The sequence below is a fragment of the Lissotriton vulgaris genome, chromosome 4_1 (assembly GCF_964263255.1).
Source record: "Lissotriton vulgaris chromosome 4_1, aLisVul1.2, whole genome shotgun sequence".
Classification (NCBI taxonomy): domain Eukaryota; kingdom Metazoa; phylum Chordata; class Amphibia; order Caudata; family Salamandridae; genus Lissotriton; species Lissotriton vulgaris.
In genome coordinates, this window is record NC_141691.1 from 1,527,323,629 (window position 1) to 1,527,341,874 (window position 18,246).

An 18,246-nucleotide genomic window follows, 5' to 3' on the forward strand; every position below is an offset into this window, starting at 1 on the left:
GAATGGATATTCAGTACTTCATATATGCAATCACTGGACTCCATATTTCCATACCCAGTTTCCGTCCTCATGAGCCTTTAAGAGCACATAAACTGTATTCTAGATTAAAAATAGCAAAGAATCTAGCTCTCCAAAGCTCAAAAGTCGGAACATCCTTCTGCACCCACATGGAAGCAATACATAATCCAGCTATAGCAGTGGCTATAAAAATTAAATACCTAGACTTGTGTATTAACTGCTCGCTCCTTGCATTTTTGTCTATCCCCAAGAGCATATAGGAAACAGATATTTTTACAGACCACCCCGTTATTTCAGAGAGACATTTCTCGAGATGCTCCAAAACATTACTCAGTTGTCCACATAAGCAAAATATATGAACTATGTCGGCATCCTCTGTCCCACAACAAAAATATTTCTCATCATTTCCCATCATTTACCCCTCCCCATTTTAACATTCTAGCTGGAGTATGATAGAGATTAAACACTGTCTAATAGTTTTGAGAAAATAAATTAGCAGACATAACTAACCTCCCTGCCAAGTCCATAGAATGTTCCACTTGAGTGCCCTGGCACCCTAACCTATTATCCCATTTAAGATTTTGAACGTTCAAATATTCCATCAGAGTATCCAATAGTAGTTTATATAGAGTGCCAATACAGGGATTCTTCCTAATAGCTTCAACAACAGGATTTAGTTCTATAGTATGTCGGGTTTTAAACAAATATTCGCAGATTTGTAAAAACCTAAAAAATTTAAATTTAGGTAACTGATATTCGGCCGTTAGCAAAGCATTAGATGATACTACCGTTGGTATATAGATCTCCAATATATACGATCCCTTTAATCCTCCATCTGTCTATAGTTCTAACCCAGAATACAGATGGTAATAACTCAGTTGCAGACATTGGAACAGAATAGGAAAGTTGATACCTCTTCCGTACAGCCTTCCAGACGTTATAATCAGTGTTTAACACCTTGAACCTAGTTTTTTTGTAATAGTTGAACTTCAGCATCACAAATAGACGGCTCTTGGTATCCGCACCTAAAAGCATCTGATAGATTGATGGAGATTCTGCTATATTAGACACCTCTTCACCAGTTATTAGAATTTGCATGTTTTGCAGAATTCAGGCGTAATAATACAGCGTAAAATCAGGAACCTCCCAGCTACCCTTCTCATGAGGTAGTGCCATAAAACGCACTGCTTTGCAGGATTTCCTCTGAGCTCATAAAAACCTGGCACAGATTGATTGGAGTCATTGGAGCTGGACAGGTGATTTCTAATGGGACTGATCTAAAAAATGTATAAAACCCTAGGTAAAATCAGCATTTTAAGAACATTGCAGCGCCCCACCAATGAAAGATGCAGGCATTCACAACGATCTATTTGTTGGCTCACTGCCCTAACAATGAACCCCCAATTAACCTCCACTAGTGTTTTTAAACATGTCCGCAATTTGACACCTAGGCATCATACCTCACTCATGATCCTTAGGTCGTTATTGCAATCTTGATTCATACACAACATTTGTGTTTTGGACAGATTGAGTTTGTAACCTGAGGCTTTGCCAAATTCAAGTGCTAACTGTTCTATCTCAAGCATAGCAGAGAGAGGATTAGGTGTGACAACTGCGATGTCATCCACGTATGCGAGTACAAGATATTGCACTTGCATGCAGATTACTGATTCGAGATTAGGGCTCTGTTCTAACATAACTAAAAAAGGATTAATATACACTGCAAACAACAGTGGGGAACACGGGCATCGCTGTCTTGTACCTCTGGTGATATGTACAGGGTCTGATTCTAAGCTCATCATACAAATTATAGCCATTGACTTGTAATATAGAACATGTATAGCTTTAACAAAGCCTTGGCAAAAATCCAACTGTTGTAAAACTGCCCACAAAAAGTCCCATGCGACCCGATTTATGCTTTTTCAGCATCTAATAGAAAGCAGACCAAATTTACTGCGCTTGGTGTTGGATACACCTAATAGAATAATTACCCTGTTGATATGGTTAGCTTTGCCCCGAGCGGGTATGAACCTGTGTTGCCGAGTCGATACTAGGGTGGTTACCACACCTATGCCAATTGGGTCGCCAAGATTTTTGCATACATTTTGCCATCACAGTTTAGTAATGATATGGGATAGTAAGAGCCCGGAAGATCAGGTGCCTTATCTTTTTTTTAAACACAATTATACTTGCCTCATCCCATGACGGGGGAGCTGCCCCATCTGTGCCTGTTGAAAAGTAGACAACATATCCCCTTTCAACTCTTCAAAAAAGGTTTTGTATACTTCTAGAGGCAGTTTGTCGGGTCCAGCCGCTTTAACGCTAGCTAAGCTATTAATGACCGCCTCCAGCTCTTCCATAGTTATAGGTGACTCTAGCCTATCTATGTCTTGAAGGTTCAAAGTTTCACTACTAAGATTTTGCAATAAGGCCTCACTTGCCAGCGTATCATAGCTATCTCCAGTGTACAACCCTTTACAAAAATCATGAAAAACATTGAGGATCCCAGTCGGGATGTCCACAGAGTTATCCTGAGAATCAGTTATGGCCTCAATTCTTTGGGCTGCTTCTTTTGACCGAAGCCTTTTCCCCAAGCAGCTGCTGCAGCTTCCCAATACTCATACCTCTGTCCCTTGTTCAGAGTATGCTTAATGGCAAATTCTTTACACCAATAAAGGTTGATTTTGGCCTTGCAGCGCGCAACCTCTGTTTAAAATGGCGCGATATCGCCCTTTGCATATATCCCCAACATAAGATTTTCTTCAGCTGTTATAAGCTTCGCATACAATTCCAGAGCTACCAACTTCAGCTGTTTCTGCCTATGTAACCCAAAACTGAGGGTCTCCCCCCTAAACCCGGCCTTTAGGGCATCCCAGACAAAACCGGCAGCAATAGAACTATGGTTGATACTCAGGAACTGCCTAATCCACTCATTCATGTGCCCGACAAATGTTTCATCCAGCAAAAGCTTCCTATCAAATGAGAATGATCTGCCTTTAATACCTACATTGAGTGCATGAATGTTCAATACCAAAGGTCCATGATCAGCCGCAGTCCTGGGAGATATATGTATATCTGCATCGGCCAATAACGCTGTGGATTAAAAAAAAATATAACCTTACTAATTTTTGATGCCGGTGCAAGTAGAATGTAAACCCTGGGTCAGAAATGCATAAAGCGGACCAGACATCGGCCAACCCATAATCCAAGACTTTGGGTTTCCTGCCTTTATAGCTATTAATATCCACCAACAAGCCCTGAGGCTCGAGATGTATATTAAATTCCCCACACAGAATCAGAGGAGTAGGCCATGATGCTAATTCGACATTCAATCCATCTAACACTTCTGCCTAATTAAAGTTAGAGCCATATACTGAGCAGACAGTGCATCTAACAGTCCCTAAAATACATTCAACAATGACCCACCGCCCCTGTTTATCCCCCACTGCTCTTTCTGTCCCCTGTATAGAAATGTTTGCCCATACCGCGACCCCCGAGTTGTTGTAGATTGCCATGTGTATACCAATGTTGATAATCCATTCCTGGCTGAAGGAGGCTTTGCGGAAGGTCGATACGCTACAAATCCACTACTAAGGAGCCACATTGTGACCAAGCAAACAACAAAAAAGCGCTATTTGAAGGACACGGATTCCGTCGGCTACATTATGTTCAGACTTCCAATCAGGAGCCGTTAAGGATTGCGCTTGGTTTTCTGGACAAATGACAAACTTATAGATACCTTGATGTTTAAAATTGCTACACGACGACCGGTATGGATTTGAAAGCCTGAAACCTCCCTCCCCTTCTGCCTTCCTTTTTTAAAAAATAGATGAAGAAGAGTAGTAATAGGTAGCAGTAAGATGGAGGCAGTGAACACTGACTAATCAGTTATCACATACCGATTTTTATGAATGAGAGGGGCCTTACTCCCTGCGACTACCCTATATCCTTTTGGTTTTCTACCGTTTTAGATAAATTGGCTGATCACCCGTTTCTGTCCTGACGAAGACAACTGTGCTTGTCGAAACGCGTTGACACACGACATACAGCCTTATTCTCTACAATCAGAGAATATTATGAAAGAAATAAGAACTCCCTTTTTATATTATATGAAGTTTTTCTGAAAACACATATATGAACTTCATGAGAACTTGTCTATCGTGCAAACTTGTTTACCTTTATGTATATGTTTATTCTATATATTTATATTAAAGTATATCCTTTTGATATCATTTCAGTCCATTGCTTATATTATTTTAATTATATTAATTGTGTTTTTATGAATATTGTTATTATAGTCAGCCAGCTTTTGTATTTTCTAGCCTGCCTGGGTATTTACCCTCACAAGAAATTGTTGTCCCTGACCCAGGAGTCTCATCCACATCAGGGGGTCCTTGTTACCTACAAAAAAAAAAATAAAAATAAAAAAAAAAAATATATATAACCTTACTAATTTTTGATGCCGGTGCAAGTAGAATGTAAACCCTGGGTCAGAAATGCATAAAGCGGACCAGACATCGGCCAACCCATAATCCAAGACTTTGGGTTTCCTGCCTTTATAGCTAATAATATCCACCAACAAGCCCTGAGGCTCGAGATGTATATTAAATTCCCCACACAGAATCAGAGGAGTAGGCCATGATGCTAATTCGACATTCAATCCATCTAACACTTCTGCCTAATTAAAGTTAGAGCCATATACTGAGCAGACAGTGCATCTAACAGTCCCTTAAATACATTCAACAATGACCCACCGCCCCTGTTTATCCCCCACTGCTCTTTCTGTCCCCTGTATAGAAATGTTTGCCCATACCGCGACCCCCGAGTTGTTGTAGATTGCCATGAGTATACCAATGTTGATAATCCTATATCAGCCAAAGGTTTTCTATTACCCCATGAGATGTGAGTTTCTTGTATACAGACTAGGTCTGGTTGAAGCACCCGCAACTCTGCAGCCACCCGCTGCCTCTTCCCATAGTTATTGAGCCCACATACATTAAAAGAACAGATTTGTAATCCTGGGAACATATTCCTATCCCTCATCAGATGTTGATGATTCTAGCCAGTCTAAGACCATATGCATTGCTTGTTTATGTTATCCACTTTTTGTTTTTACACTATCATGGATTGTTTTATCTCTAACCCCCCAACCCCCAAGTGCTGGATTCAGCAGATAGGCCCGTCAGTTTCCAGAGAGTATCGTCCTTCGATGTGCACATAGCTTCTGTTGTTGTCTGCTGCGCTGCTAGTTCATCCTCCAAAATAGAGATGCGCGTTTCAGCCTTCTTAAATCTCTGCAAATTCTATCCACGATTTGGCTACAAGCCCCTTGAGTGCGCTGACTTTCAATGCGCCTCTCCTCTCTATGGGCCAATATACTTTGATACATGACTGCTAATTAAATGTCCTCAGCCTTCTCCTGGAGGTTTTCACCTTGCTGCATTACAGTTGTCACACCAGTAGCTTCAGATTCAGATAAGAAGGAATAGTCCCATTGCATGGCCTCAGTATTTTCAGTACTCTTAGGGCCATATGTATCAAGGAACCATTTTGCGATCCTGAAATAGCGATTTTTAAGAAATCGCTATTTTAGAATCGCAAAATGGTATGTATCAAGAAAAATGCAATTTTTTTGTGATTTCTAGATATTCCTTAATTGCGAATTCGCAAATTGCGAATTCGCAATTAAGGAATACTTACCATTCATTACTACGGGCCTCCTGGCCCATAGAAATGAAGGGGAAAATTGCGATTCGCAATTTGCTAATCGCAAATTGAAAATATTTCCAAGGGTGCAGGGGTGTCAAAAAAGGACACCCTGTTGCACCCCTGAAATAAGCATGGGTGCACATGTGGTGCACATACATGCCCTAAGGGCATGTATGTGCGCCACATGGGACATTGAAAAACGCAAATATTTGCATTTTCCCCGAAATTCGCACATTACCACCAACTTGAAGTTGGTGGTAATTTGCGATTCCTTAAAGGCAATTTGCATATTTTTTTGGCTTCTCACATTGCATTTAAGGAATCGCAAAATTTGCGATTCCTTAAATGCAATCGCAAAATAAGGAATCGCAAATTTTGCAATTCCTTATTTTGCCTTGATACATACCTTTTTGCTAAATTGCATTCGCAAACGCCGAAATTCAGCGAATTTCGGCGTTTGCGAATGCAATAATGCTTCATACATATGGCCCTTAGGGCTTACACCCAATCCGCCTCTCTTTTGCACTGTTCTTGGGCTGCTTTCAGGCCTCCCTGGTGAGTCTGTCACCAGATCATCCATATGAAAGTTGCTTAAACCACTGTGGCTGCTATCAGGAGAGCCCCTTTGCGTCTTGGTGAAGTGGCTGATTCAAGCTCATCTTCAGAACTGTCTGAGGGGTCGGAGAGGGAAAATAAATGATCTGCAGAATCAATCTCTTTTATCACTTTTTTGATTACTTGCATTATCTTTAACCCTTAAGATATCTTGATTTATCTGCACATCATTATATTGGGTACTGCCAAGAGATCCTCAACAGGAGCCTCTGACATCTTATCACTTTCGGAAATAATATCAGCCCCTGCCTTATTAACCGTTCTTAAATCTTTTCCCCATTTATTCATATTACCAGGTGTCCCTCCCTGTTAGATCATCCTTCTGTAATTAAGGATTCTTATGCCCCCAGCCAGTATTCATGATTTCCCCTTTTTACCACTCTGTCGGGTTCCCGTACCAGGACTTGTGTGTTTAGAGGGAAGTTGCTTCCTCGTTTTCCCTGCCAGAAATAGAGACGGCACTGTCTTTTTACCGCTCACCTCCATTCATGTGCTGTCCTTTTTCCCCTTCATACTCAGGTTGCTGTTCTTGCCATCCCGCTGTCCTCCAGATCCCCCAGCTTCCATGGGGTTGCAGAACTTGTTGCGCCCAGCCTCTGCAGGCATTGCCACAAAGAACGCTGATCAATCAGCTCCGCCCACAGTCTACAGTCCACAATTTCCTGACGTATGCAAACCTAGAAGACACTGCACCAGCTCCAGCAGCCGTCAGACAGCTCCTCAGGACCTTGCTACAGCAAGGTGTGCACACCAGAGCATACCGCTCCAGCGGAGATATTCAGGCTGTTATCCTGTCCACTTTGGTTACATTCAGCTACCGCAATTCAGTTTCTTTTATTTTTTTATTCATCAGACTGCAAAATGTGCGGCGCTAAACACTAAGAGGCATGGGTCCGGGAGCTCAGGCTTACACGACCATCAGCACGGTTGCCATCTTGCCTCTCCCACCTTTGTGTGACTTTCAATGATGACGGGCCACCGTGTTAACGTGCAGACACAAAGGAAAACGCTTTGTGTTGCGTAGCATTCTCGATGTCAGCAGGAGAGCGAAGGTAGAATGATGAGGCAGCTCCAGAAAATTCTGGCTCAAGTATGGAACACTGCTGCCGCTCCAAAAATGCGGCTGAAGAGCAGTTTCCCTCACGGTTACCCCCAAGTGCTCAGAACAAGGTAAATCAGGCACTCTATGCCGGCATCAACAAGTCTCTACTCCGCAAACTCCAGACAATACAGAACACCACCACCAGACTCGTCCGTGGCATCCCTCGACATGAACACATCAGCCAACACCTATGAAGTCTCCACTGGCTCCCGTGGAGAAAAGAGTCACTTTCAAAATCCTCACTCACGCCTACAAGTGCCTACACAAAATTGGACCCAAATACCTCAATGACAGAATCAACTTCCATGTACCCAAAAGAAACCTCCAGTCTTTCAACCTCGCACTTGCCGAAACCCCACGCATCCACAGAGCCAGAGTCGGCGGAAGATCCTTCTCTCACATTGCAGCGAAGACCTGGAAAGAGTTACCGGCAGACATCAGACGCGCCTCCTCCCTGAATACCTTCAGGAAATCCTCAAGACCTGGCTCTTTGGATAAACAGATCTGTGGACCCCCGTCAGTGCCTTGAGACCCTCATGGGTGAGTAGTGCGCTTACAATTCCGTGATTGATTGATGGATTGATTATTGCCACACAGGGAACAGTACCTTGAAAGTAGATTGCACGTCGTAGTTTGCGCTGATGTAGGGCTGCTTGTGAATTCTTTCCTTCCTCCTTGTGGTATCGCTAAATGAGCTTTTTGATAGAAATCTCTTGTTTCCATTCATCTGCATGAGTTCGTGGGGTTTAAACATCTCATCTCCATTATTAAGATGAATAAAGGATCCAAATGGGGGCGGGTAGCAACTTCTTTATTCACAACTTAAACCCCCAAGACAGCATGGAAGTGCGGCCGCGGCCGCCAGCAAGCAGCTCCTCCTGTTAATGACCCCCCGGCTCTAGAATCCCCACAATAATGAGTGACTCAAGCACACACTCTAGCACCAACCCAATTGACACTCAGAGGTGGCTCGAGCCTACACATGAGCACCAACGCATCAAATAGCACATATTCACTCACAAGTAACTCAAATTGATCACAGCATGCAAAGCAATGCATGCTTGAAGCAGGGGGAAGTTTACTGACGCTGGTTGAAGAAAAATAAACAGGGTTGTCTTACCCACTGAAAAGCTACCAGTAGAGCGTTGCAGAAACACCTAAAGCAAACCAGATTTGTACCCAGCCACCAGTGGCGATTGTCCCATATCTGCGGGAAGTAGTAGCAGCACGTGGCCACAGAGAATCCTGGGGAGTGTAGTGCGAACGCAGCAGCCAGGAACCTAGAACAAGCTTCTAGCTTGTACACGGCCATAATTAAAAAATCCCAGAAAAGTCTAGAGCGCTAGTCTGGCTGAAACGTGTTAAGTCTGAGCTGGTGGAGAAAGCAAGCAAAAAAGTTTGCATTTGTTTACATGTCTAACTAAAGGAAAACATACTTTAGAATGGATTATATGAATGATGGGAGTGTAGAAACAAACAGAGGAAGGGTTCAGTGAGGTTGAACAGTTCTGTGGGACATTCCTTCTCAGGGGTGATGCCGGAAAATTCCACCACATGGTGGCTGGCGAAGTTTTGTCTGAACTCTGTGCTTTTAAGCAGAGTGTAGAGTGGCAGAAGTCTATGAACTCTGCTGGTGGAGTGAGGTTTTTCTCTCACCCCTAACCTAAACATGCCTGTAATAGTAACCTGGATTTTTTTCTTTTATGATGCCATGGATGTAGGTGACTTCCACAGAGAACCAGGAGGTGGTAGACTCAATGGCCAGGTGTACGAAATTCTTGATTTGTGACTCCTAAATAGAGGATCCGTAGAAATTGCTATTTCTGTGTCACAAATTGGTATGCATGAACCTTGAGACCTCCTAAAAGCGATTTACATGGAGTCACATTCACTAATAGGAAGTCTTTCTTTAGGAAACGGAGGCCCAAATGCAGCTGGAAGAAGTTTGATGATACCTGACTCCAGGTGGAGGATAATTATAAAGTGTAGCCACCAGTCAGAGACCTAACACACCTAGTAGAAGCAGGGAGAGGCCCTGAAACACTGCTGCCAGCACAGGAGAGGAACAGCACACTACACCACGGCTGCTGAGGTTGGGAAGGAAGCTGGAGTTAGCAGGAAGAGGAAAATAAAGTTCTCTGAGAGGGAGATGGATGTCCTACTAGAGGAGTGTGTGGAGAACATGGACCAGCTATTTGGGAATGCTTCCTTCTCAGTCCCTGAGGCCCAGAAAAACAACATTTGGAGGGTTATACTAGAGAAGGTTAACTCCCTGGGGGGTGGCACAGAGGACCATCCCTGACCTGCACTTCTGAGTCAAGGAGAAACTGGGCAGCAGGATGGCAGAGGGACGTGGGACTGGAGGAGGACCATCCAAACAACCCCCACTCAGTCCCATGGAGAAGCTGATTGAGAGGACCCTTGAACCGGAGAGTGTGGTCGAAGCTGAGGAAAGTGACTCCTCTTCCCCAGAAGATACCCTCCATGGTAAGTCATCTCCCTTTTTGTACCATCCAGACCATGATGTTAGCCAATCCACATCACATACATCACAGCATGAGATACTCCAGTGAGCTGGTTGGCCCACCCAGGCAATGCATCATGGGAATTGTAGTGCACTTCATTAGCATGCTGTACTTAGTGATGATGACCACACCAAACATATGTATTCATCACACATATTTCATACGCACATGCAGCAGATCAACAACATTATAGTGCCAAACCAATATCCATGTAAATATAGATATATTTCACGCTCCCAGGTTGCCCATTGTTAGGAAGCACTCTAACCACAGTGTAAAGCTGTAAGCTTTTATTCGGTATGGTCACAGTTCATCACACAGATCTCCTTCAAAACAGCTACTTCGTATACCTAATGCCTTTCAAAGACCAAGCTTCTTCCTCAGAGACTTAACGGAGAAGGTGCGTGCTGTTCAGGTCACTCCCCTAATTTAAATGTTCATAGCACGCCCGTGATGGGCTGTTCAAAGGACTGCTGTGCAGAGTTATTGTGGGGATTGATGTGTAATAGTAATAGTATTAGTAATAGTTAGGACCTGATTTCTATCAAAAAGCTGATTTTGATTTGCCAATAACATTGCTGTCACTTGACGAATCTTCAGGAATTTTTCAAAATTAATTTGGCGCTCACTTCAGATCCTGTCTTAAAAGTTTTGAAGTGATCCATCAATCGGGGGCTGAGAAAAGTGGGTGTACCAAAACGGTTGTGCGGCATGTGTGGGTAAAATATGGCCTTGTGACTCCTAATTACATCAAATTCCAATGGCCCTAGGGGACTAGTAACATACTGCTATTGTGCCACTATATAATTTTAAACAAGTGTTTGCACAGAAATTGTTATGTGGGATTCTATTCAGTTCTTAAATGTCCTGGGCATCTATTAAATAATAAGCAAACAGTTCATATAGATGTGAACCTAAACATTCCATTAAAGCTCTCATAAGGGACATGCCATGCTTCTCCCATTTCCATCTCCCGGTGGGTATTTATGATGCAACCTGGGTCCAGGTCAAATTATGAAAAGACCGAAAATCATTTGTATTGGCTTTTACCACAATTACAGAATCCTTCCCATTGCTTTTGGGAATTGCTCTGAATGAGTTCATGCCGGAGCTTTTCTCAATAAATAAATAAATATTGATTTAGCTGTTTCCTTTGCTTTGTTGTTGTTCTAGTATTGAAAGTGTCCACAAAACAATCCACCTATTTGTATTCACGAGGACACAGTAGCCTTTATGAGGAAACGGGTTCAAAGGAAATACAAATAAAAAATCACAATCACTTTTGCTGTTGGTTGTTTGGATTGTTTCATTAATATTTGTTCATTCAGTTTTTAAAATCTTTCAATGTTTAATTCTTTCAAAGAGGGAAATCCTTTACTGTTTTGTTTACCTGATGGCCTGACTTTTACTTCTATTTTCCTTTATGTGAAATTGTACAGTAGCAATATGTAGGACATGAAGCACATATTGGCATGAGTATATATGATAATCCACACACCTGTGTCAAAACAGTCTGTACAGTAACCTAAGGGAGCATAGATTGAAAAACATAGTCAGTTAGAATGGATTGCCATTACCTGAGAATGGTACCCACATATCTAACATGTAGGAAAGAAGTTAAAACTCCTCTCAGTTTAGTGGCACCTCCATATTGACTCTCCTACTACAGCAGTTGCTGTAAAGTTTGTTAGTGTGTTAGAAGTTTGATGTCAGTTAAAGTGGGAGAAATTGTGACAGCTTTTGACTCTGATATGACCTTACTTAACATCCTAATTCTAATGGTACCCTCTGTTGGAAATTGGGTTACTACTTGAAGGGGGTGAAACTCTACTCAGGCAGCAACCACAATTACTGACAGTGTGAAGTCACAAGCAAACCCCAAATTCACCTGGGCTCAACACTCTGGTAACTTGGCACAAGCAGTAAGACTTAACAAGTGGCAGTGTGTAAAGTCGTAAAGTATTTATGCAACACTTCAAACAGTAATAAAGTGAAAGCACAAAACAAGAAACAAATCCCACACAGATTTAGAAAAATAGAGTAACATTTAATACATGATTTGATACCAAAATGAAACAAATTCCAATTAGCAGAACTGGAGATATGCAGATTTACAGTTTTAAGTAACAATAGTTCCTAGATGCACAAAGCACCAACTGTGGTTTTCTGTTTTGTGCTGGACCTGAAAATGCAGACTGCGATAGAGCACGGGCTGAATACAAGGTTGTGGTACGTTGTGAGATCCCACATCAAGGATGCGTTACAAAGTAGTGGTTACGAGGAGCTGCTAGGCTGTGATGCAAGGTCCTGTCTCCATTGTGAAGGATTCCATTGATGAGGGGCTTGCAAAGTGAAGTCCTGCTTCGTAGATGCGTTGCACACCAGCTGTTAAGAAGAAGCTGTGGGACTGTGGTGCAGAGCCCTGCATCATCATCGAGGAAGCCATCGACGAGGGGCTTGAGATGCGAAGGCCTGCGTTGAAGATGAATCGTGAAGTGGCAATTCCGAGGAGACAGTGGGCAGCGATGCAAGGTCTTGCACAATGAATGTGTCAGGCAGCAGCATTTCTGAAGCAGAGTTGGGAGGACATCCATCATGCTGCATTGGTTCTAACCACGTGACCACTGCTGTCCATAGCAGAGGTGGCACCACTTGGGAGTAGGACTCACAGCAGACAGAAACCAGGTGCTGGGTTCAAGCTAGTTGGAGTCTTTTCTTTCTCTGAGGCTCTGATCAGGAGTCCAGACAACAAGCTCTGAGAGTCACTCTGGTGGTGGTCGTGGGTTCAAAATGCAAATCCAGTCATTTCCCTCAGGCAACAGGGTAGCAGGGCCGCAGAGTAGCAGTCCTTCTTAAAGAGCAGCACAGAAGAACATATGAATCTTCCACAGGTCCACAGATGTACTAAGGAGTTTGGTCTTAGAGTCCAATATTTATACCTGTTGCCCACTTTGAATTAAGAGAAGGTTCTGGTGGTTTTCACCCACTGAGGTGTTTGAAATGTCCTGCCTCCATGCCCTTGCCCAAGCTAGTCTGAGGCCACAATAGATTAGTATCAAACCCGTTATGAGTGTTCTGAGTCAGAGCCTTTGCGATTTGCAACTGTGGTAGGTGACAGCTCCTCATCAAGTCAGAGATGGTCCATCCTGCCAACACCTATGCTCCTTTGCCTCACATTTGGGAGGAATACACAAAGAATGCCAGCACCTAGTTGTGTGGCCCAGAATGCAGCCTACAGGCATATAATGGTTGGGACAAGAAAATGCCAGCTTGCTAAAAGTGGAATTTTAGGAATTGTGACTTCAAATCTGATTTTACCATCAAAGAAGGGTTTTAATTACAATTCTTTAGACACGAAATTGGACATTCCTACCTACCCCAATCGAAAGTAATCACTTAATAAATGTAATAAGTTATCCCAATGCTATCCTATGGGAGAGGCAGGCCTTGCAGTAGTGAAAAGCACATTTAAGAGTTTTTCACTTCCAGGATATCTATTTGTTAAAAGTATGTGTTCAACTTTTTTAATACACTGCACCTTGCCCTCTGGTTGTTTAAGGCCTACACTAGTGGTGACATATTCATATAGAAAAGGAAGTTTAGCCTGGCAGAGGTTTTTATTTACCAGGTTAAAATGGCAGTTTAAAACTGCACACACATGCTACAATGGCACTAGTAGCATTTAATTTACAAGCCCTAGGTACATGTAGTACCACTTTACTAGGGATTTACAACTATCTTAAATGTGGCAATTGGGTGCAAGCCAATTTCACTATATTTACAGAAGAGGGTGCAAGCACTTCAACACTGGCTCGAAGTGGTAAAGTGTACAGAGTATTAAGGCCAACTAAAACGGGTTAAGTAAAAATGGAGGAGAAAGACAAAATGTTTGGGGGAAGACCATCTTAATGCTGACAGGTCTAACATGTGTCCCTCTCAACTGAAAGAGGGCACAACGACCCAACCACCTGTGAGTTCTCATCACTGAGGTAGAATAACCTGGAGAGTTCATCAGCACTGCCATTGTCTGACCAGGATGGTGCTCGACCGTAAAGTCCATGCCAGTAGAAAGATGGACCACCACAACAACTTGTGATTGTCACCACTCATTTGCGTGAGCTATCTGATGGGCCTGTAGTCTGTCTGAACCTGGAAGTAAGTCCCAAACAGGCATGGTCTCAGCTTCTTCTGTTCTGTGTCCAGACCACAGCATAGACATTCCTCTCAATAGCACGAAACCTCTGTTCCTGCCAAGGAATGCTACAGGTTATTCTAGGCCATCCTCATTTAACTGTCATAAGACAGCCCCTATGCCATGCCCTGAAGCACTCATCAGCACAATAAACGTCTTGGAGGAGTCAGAAGCTTGAATACAGGTGCTCTACTCATGGCTTCCTTGTGGAAGTAAAGTCAAAGGCTTTGTGACAGGCCTCTTCCCAGATCATCTTCTTGTGCTACTTCTTAAATGTCAGCTCAGTTAATTGTGCAACAATGGTGCCATAACCCTTAACAAACCTCCTGTAATGTCTGGTGAGACTTGGGAAGGCCCTCACCTAAGTATGTGTTTTGCAGGGTGGCCAGGCCAGGCAAGTCTAAATCTTGGCCTGAAGGGGCTGCACCTTGCCCTTGCCTACCATGTGGCCCATATACACCACAGTACCCTGCCCTATAGGGTGCTTACTGGTCTTGCTAGTCAGGCCCATCTGCTGCAGAGCCGGAAGAACATCCAGAAGGTGGTAGAGGTGTTACTCCTAGTTGGAGCTGAAGATAGCAATGCCATCCAGGTAGGTGGCACAGAGGGTATCTTACCCAGCCAGGACCCAGTTCACCATCTGCTGACATCTGGCACGGTAGTTCTTTAGGCAAAAGGTCATCACTCTGAACCGTAAGTGTCCTCTGGGATTGAGAATGTAGGCCTTTCTGATGCCCCCTCAAACAGAGTAATAAGACAGTACCCTTATGTGAGATCAAAAGTACTGCAAAATTTGGCAGCGCCCACCCTGTTGATGAGGTCACCAGCTTTGGAGATGGGAGGAGAGTCAGTTTTGGTGATTGAATTGAATTACTTGTAGTCAATGCAGAACCACACTTCTGGGGTGATGCAGGGTGGGGCAGCTTTGAGGACCAGCACCATTGGGCTGGACCAGGGTCTGGTGGAGGGCTCAATTACCCTTAATGTCAACAAGCATCTTGGAGATGTAGGTCCTTATTTATTGGGATTTGGCATAGGGCACTGCAGCAATTCATCTTCCTGTGCTCCCTTACACCAAAGTAAAAGGGCAGGAATGCACTGTATTTATGCAAAATGGTGCATTCCTGTTTACCCCTGCGCTGAATCCAATCCGGCAGCTGAGTACCAATGCAGGTACCCTTGAACCCAGGTGTACGGGTACCTGTGTTGCAAGCAGGATTGTTTTTATGCAGAAAGGGGCAACTTCCTGCACAGAAACAATCCTAATAGGCAGGTTCTTCTTTCTAAGAGTGCGGCAGAAAACAAGGAGAAATAAATATATGTCTCCTTATTACTCCTCACCTAGGGAGGCGTAAGGATTTGGTGCTTCCCCAGGCTTACATGATCTTGTAAATCTAGCTCTGCATCAAAATCCATGGGTTTTCTGTGGGAAAACCCACCGCAACACACATGGAAAACCTCCAGAGTGCAGAGTAAGGCAACATACAAGACCATTCAAAGCCACACATAGTGGCCTCATGGAGATGAATTCGAAATGTGTGCCACCAGAGAATTACAGAAAGTGATGCTCTGGTTATGCTCGGGCTTCCTAAATATGTCCCTACTTTTTAATACCTCTGACCTTCTCCAGCATCCTGCAAATGTTGTTTCTGCCAGGCATCGTCTCCAGTATCTATGCTATGGATACATAAATATGTCACAAATATGTCACCCCAGGGATTAGAGAGAACAGAAAAGAAAACTGCCCCAATAACTGGTGGTAGTCATTCTGCTGTTCTGGAGTCAGAGTAGTGGAGAGGTTAATACCTTCTGCTGATCCATCCTGATTCTTGGAAGACAAGAGGTCAGGGATAGGTTCACTCCCCTCTTCCACTCTAATATCTGTCACCACGAGCATGGTGACTTCAAACCTCTCAAAGTGGGGTTTGAGGCGATTTATGTGGAGCCCCCTTGAGGGGTTTATATGGGTCTTGCGATCCATCAGATAGGTGGCATCCCCTTCCACTCCTTGCCCTAATATGTACCTTTCCAGCAGTCCTGGAGAGCCCTGGTCTCTATAGGCTCCATGATCCACACCTTCTAGCCAGGCTGAAACCTCACCAGAGTGGCCTTCTGGTAATTTGTTCTTGATTTTCCACAAGATTGCTTTTTGCCATTTTTGAGAAGCGCTGTATCTGTTTACAGAAAGCCAGCATATAGCTATCTACTTCCTGAGGAGGTTTACTGAGAGTTTGTGGCCACCCCTTTCTCACATGGCTGGGGGGTCACCTAACAGGCTGACCAGAGAGGTACACAAATGGGCTGACCCCAATGCCCTTCTGTGGCAACTCCTTGTAGCAAACAGCAGGTATGGCAAGAGGACATACTACTTCCGCCTCACTGGGTCAGGGAGGCCCATAATAATACCTTTGAGGGTCTTGTTGAATCTTTTAACAAGCCTGTTTGTTTGAGGGTGATATGGTGTGGATAACTTATAGGTTACCCAACACTCAAACCACAAGGGCTTCATGCATGAAGAAGTTAGTGTCTCTGTCAGACACTACTGCATTGGGGAACCTCATTCAGGTAAAGATCCCCATCAGGGTCCTACCCACCACAGGTGCAGTCACTGACCTCAGAGGGATGGCCCCTGGGTACTGTGTGGCATTGTCCTCCAAGATTAGGATGAATCACTTGCCTAAGGTTGCCTTTTGGTCCAAGAGACCGACAATGCCAATGCCTATCCTCTCAATGAGGGTGCCAATAACAGGTGGCAGTCTCATGGGAGCCCTCAGCTTTTCTATGCTTTCCAACTGGCCTGGCAAGTTGGACGAGAACTACAGAATGCATATTTTGCTGTCTTTATCCGGTGCCAATAGAATTAGAGTAAAAGCCTGTCAAAGAACCAGATGTCCTGCCAGGGGAATATTATTAGCCAACACCAGTAATAAGGCCCTGTAACAGTTAAGGACCACCAGCACACTGGCTTCTCCAGGTCAAGGAGCCAAAGGCTCACTGTATAGAAGGTAAATCTCCCAATCAGCAAACTGATCTCCATAGGTATCTCCTGTTGCCTGGGCCTCATCTTGCTGCCTCAAGCCCTCTAGAGTTGGGCACATCTGGTACTTACAGAAATCCTCCCACTTAGGCCCACCCTTACCTTGCCATCCAGCAAGCTCAGGCAGGTCTCATAGGGCTGCAATGTCCTCCCTTTTAGGCTCAGGAGTGGATTCCTCAGCCGCCTTGTCAGTCTGGACATTGGGAACTTCAGAGACTGGTTTCCCATGCCCCTTGCCCTGCCATTGATCCAGACTCCAGGTGTCCTTGATTCCCCTCCTGGACAGCAATGGACAGTGTGGCGATACAGACCCATTCAGGCAAGCCTAACATCTCAAGGTTTGTCCTGAGCTCCACTTCCTTCCAGAAAGTGTGCTCTAGGTTATCGCCTAACAGACAATCTTTAGGAATGGTAGAGCTCACAGCTACTTTTAGAGAGCCTGAGGGCCACCCCTACGTAAAGGGAACCAGAGCCACTGGTTAGTGGTTCTCACGTTTGTCTGCAACTGTGACCTGGTAGAATGTATTAGGGAGGACATGGTCTGCAGATAGCAGATGACAGTCACAGTAGTCATAATGGCTGCTGTGTCTCTCCGAGCTTCTACCCTTTGCCCATTGATGGTGACTCACTGCCTTAAAATGAGAAGTATTGGAAGGCAAATAGACTTTTGGCACCATCTCTTTATTCCCTGGCCATTATTGTTCTGAATTATTTTGAGGGCCTTTAGAGAACTCCTTAGTTTTAAGATTTTCTCCCTCTTCTTTCTTCTAATTGGACTCCTGACCAACCTTCTTGTGATCACTCGCTAGCTTTTTGGACACTCTTGTGCTGCTGACCAGAGATCCACCTTCTTAGCAAGCTCCCTGAGGTCAAGAAGCTTACATAAACGGGTTATGGAATAGTTTATTATCTGCCTCAAAACAAAATAATAAAAATAAAAAAAATTCTGGGCGGTTATTAATAAGCTTGAAAGAGGAGGTTGTCGGGCTTTTTCTGTAATTATACCAGAAAACAGCTGGGTTATGTTTATAACTAATTTGTATGGTAT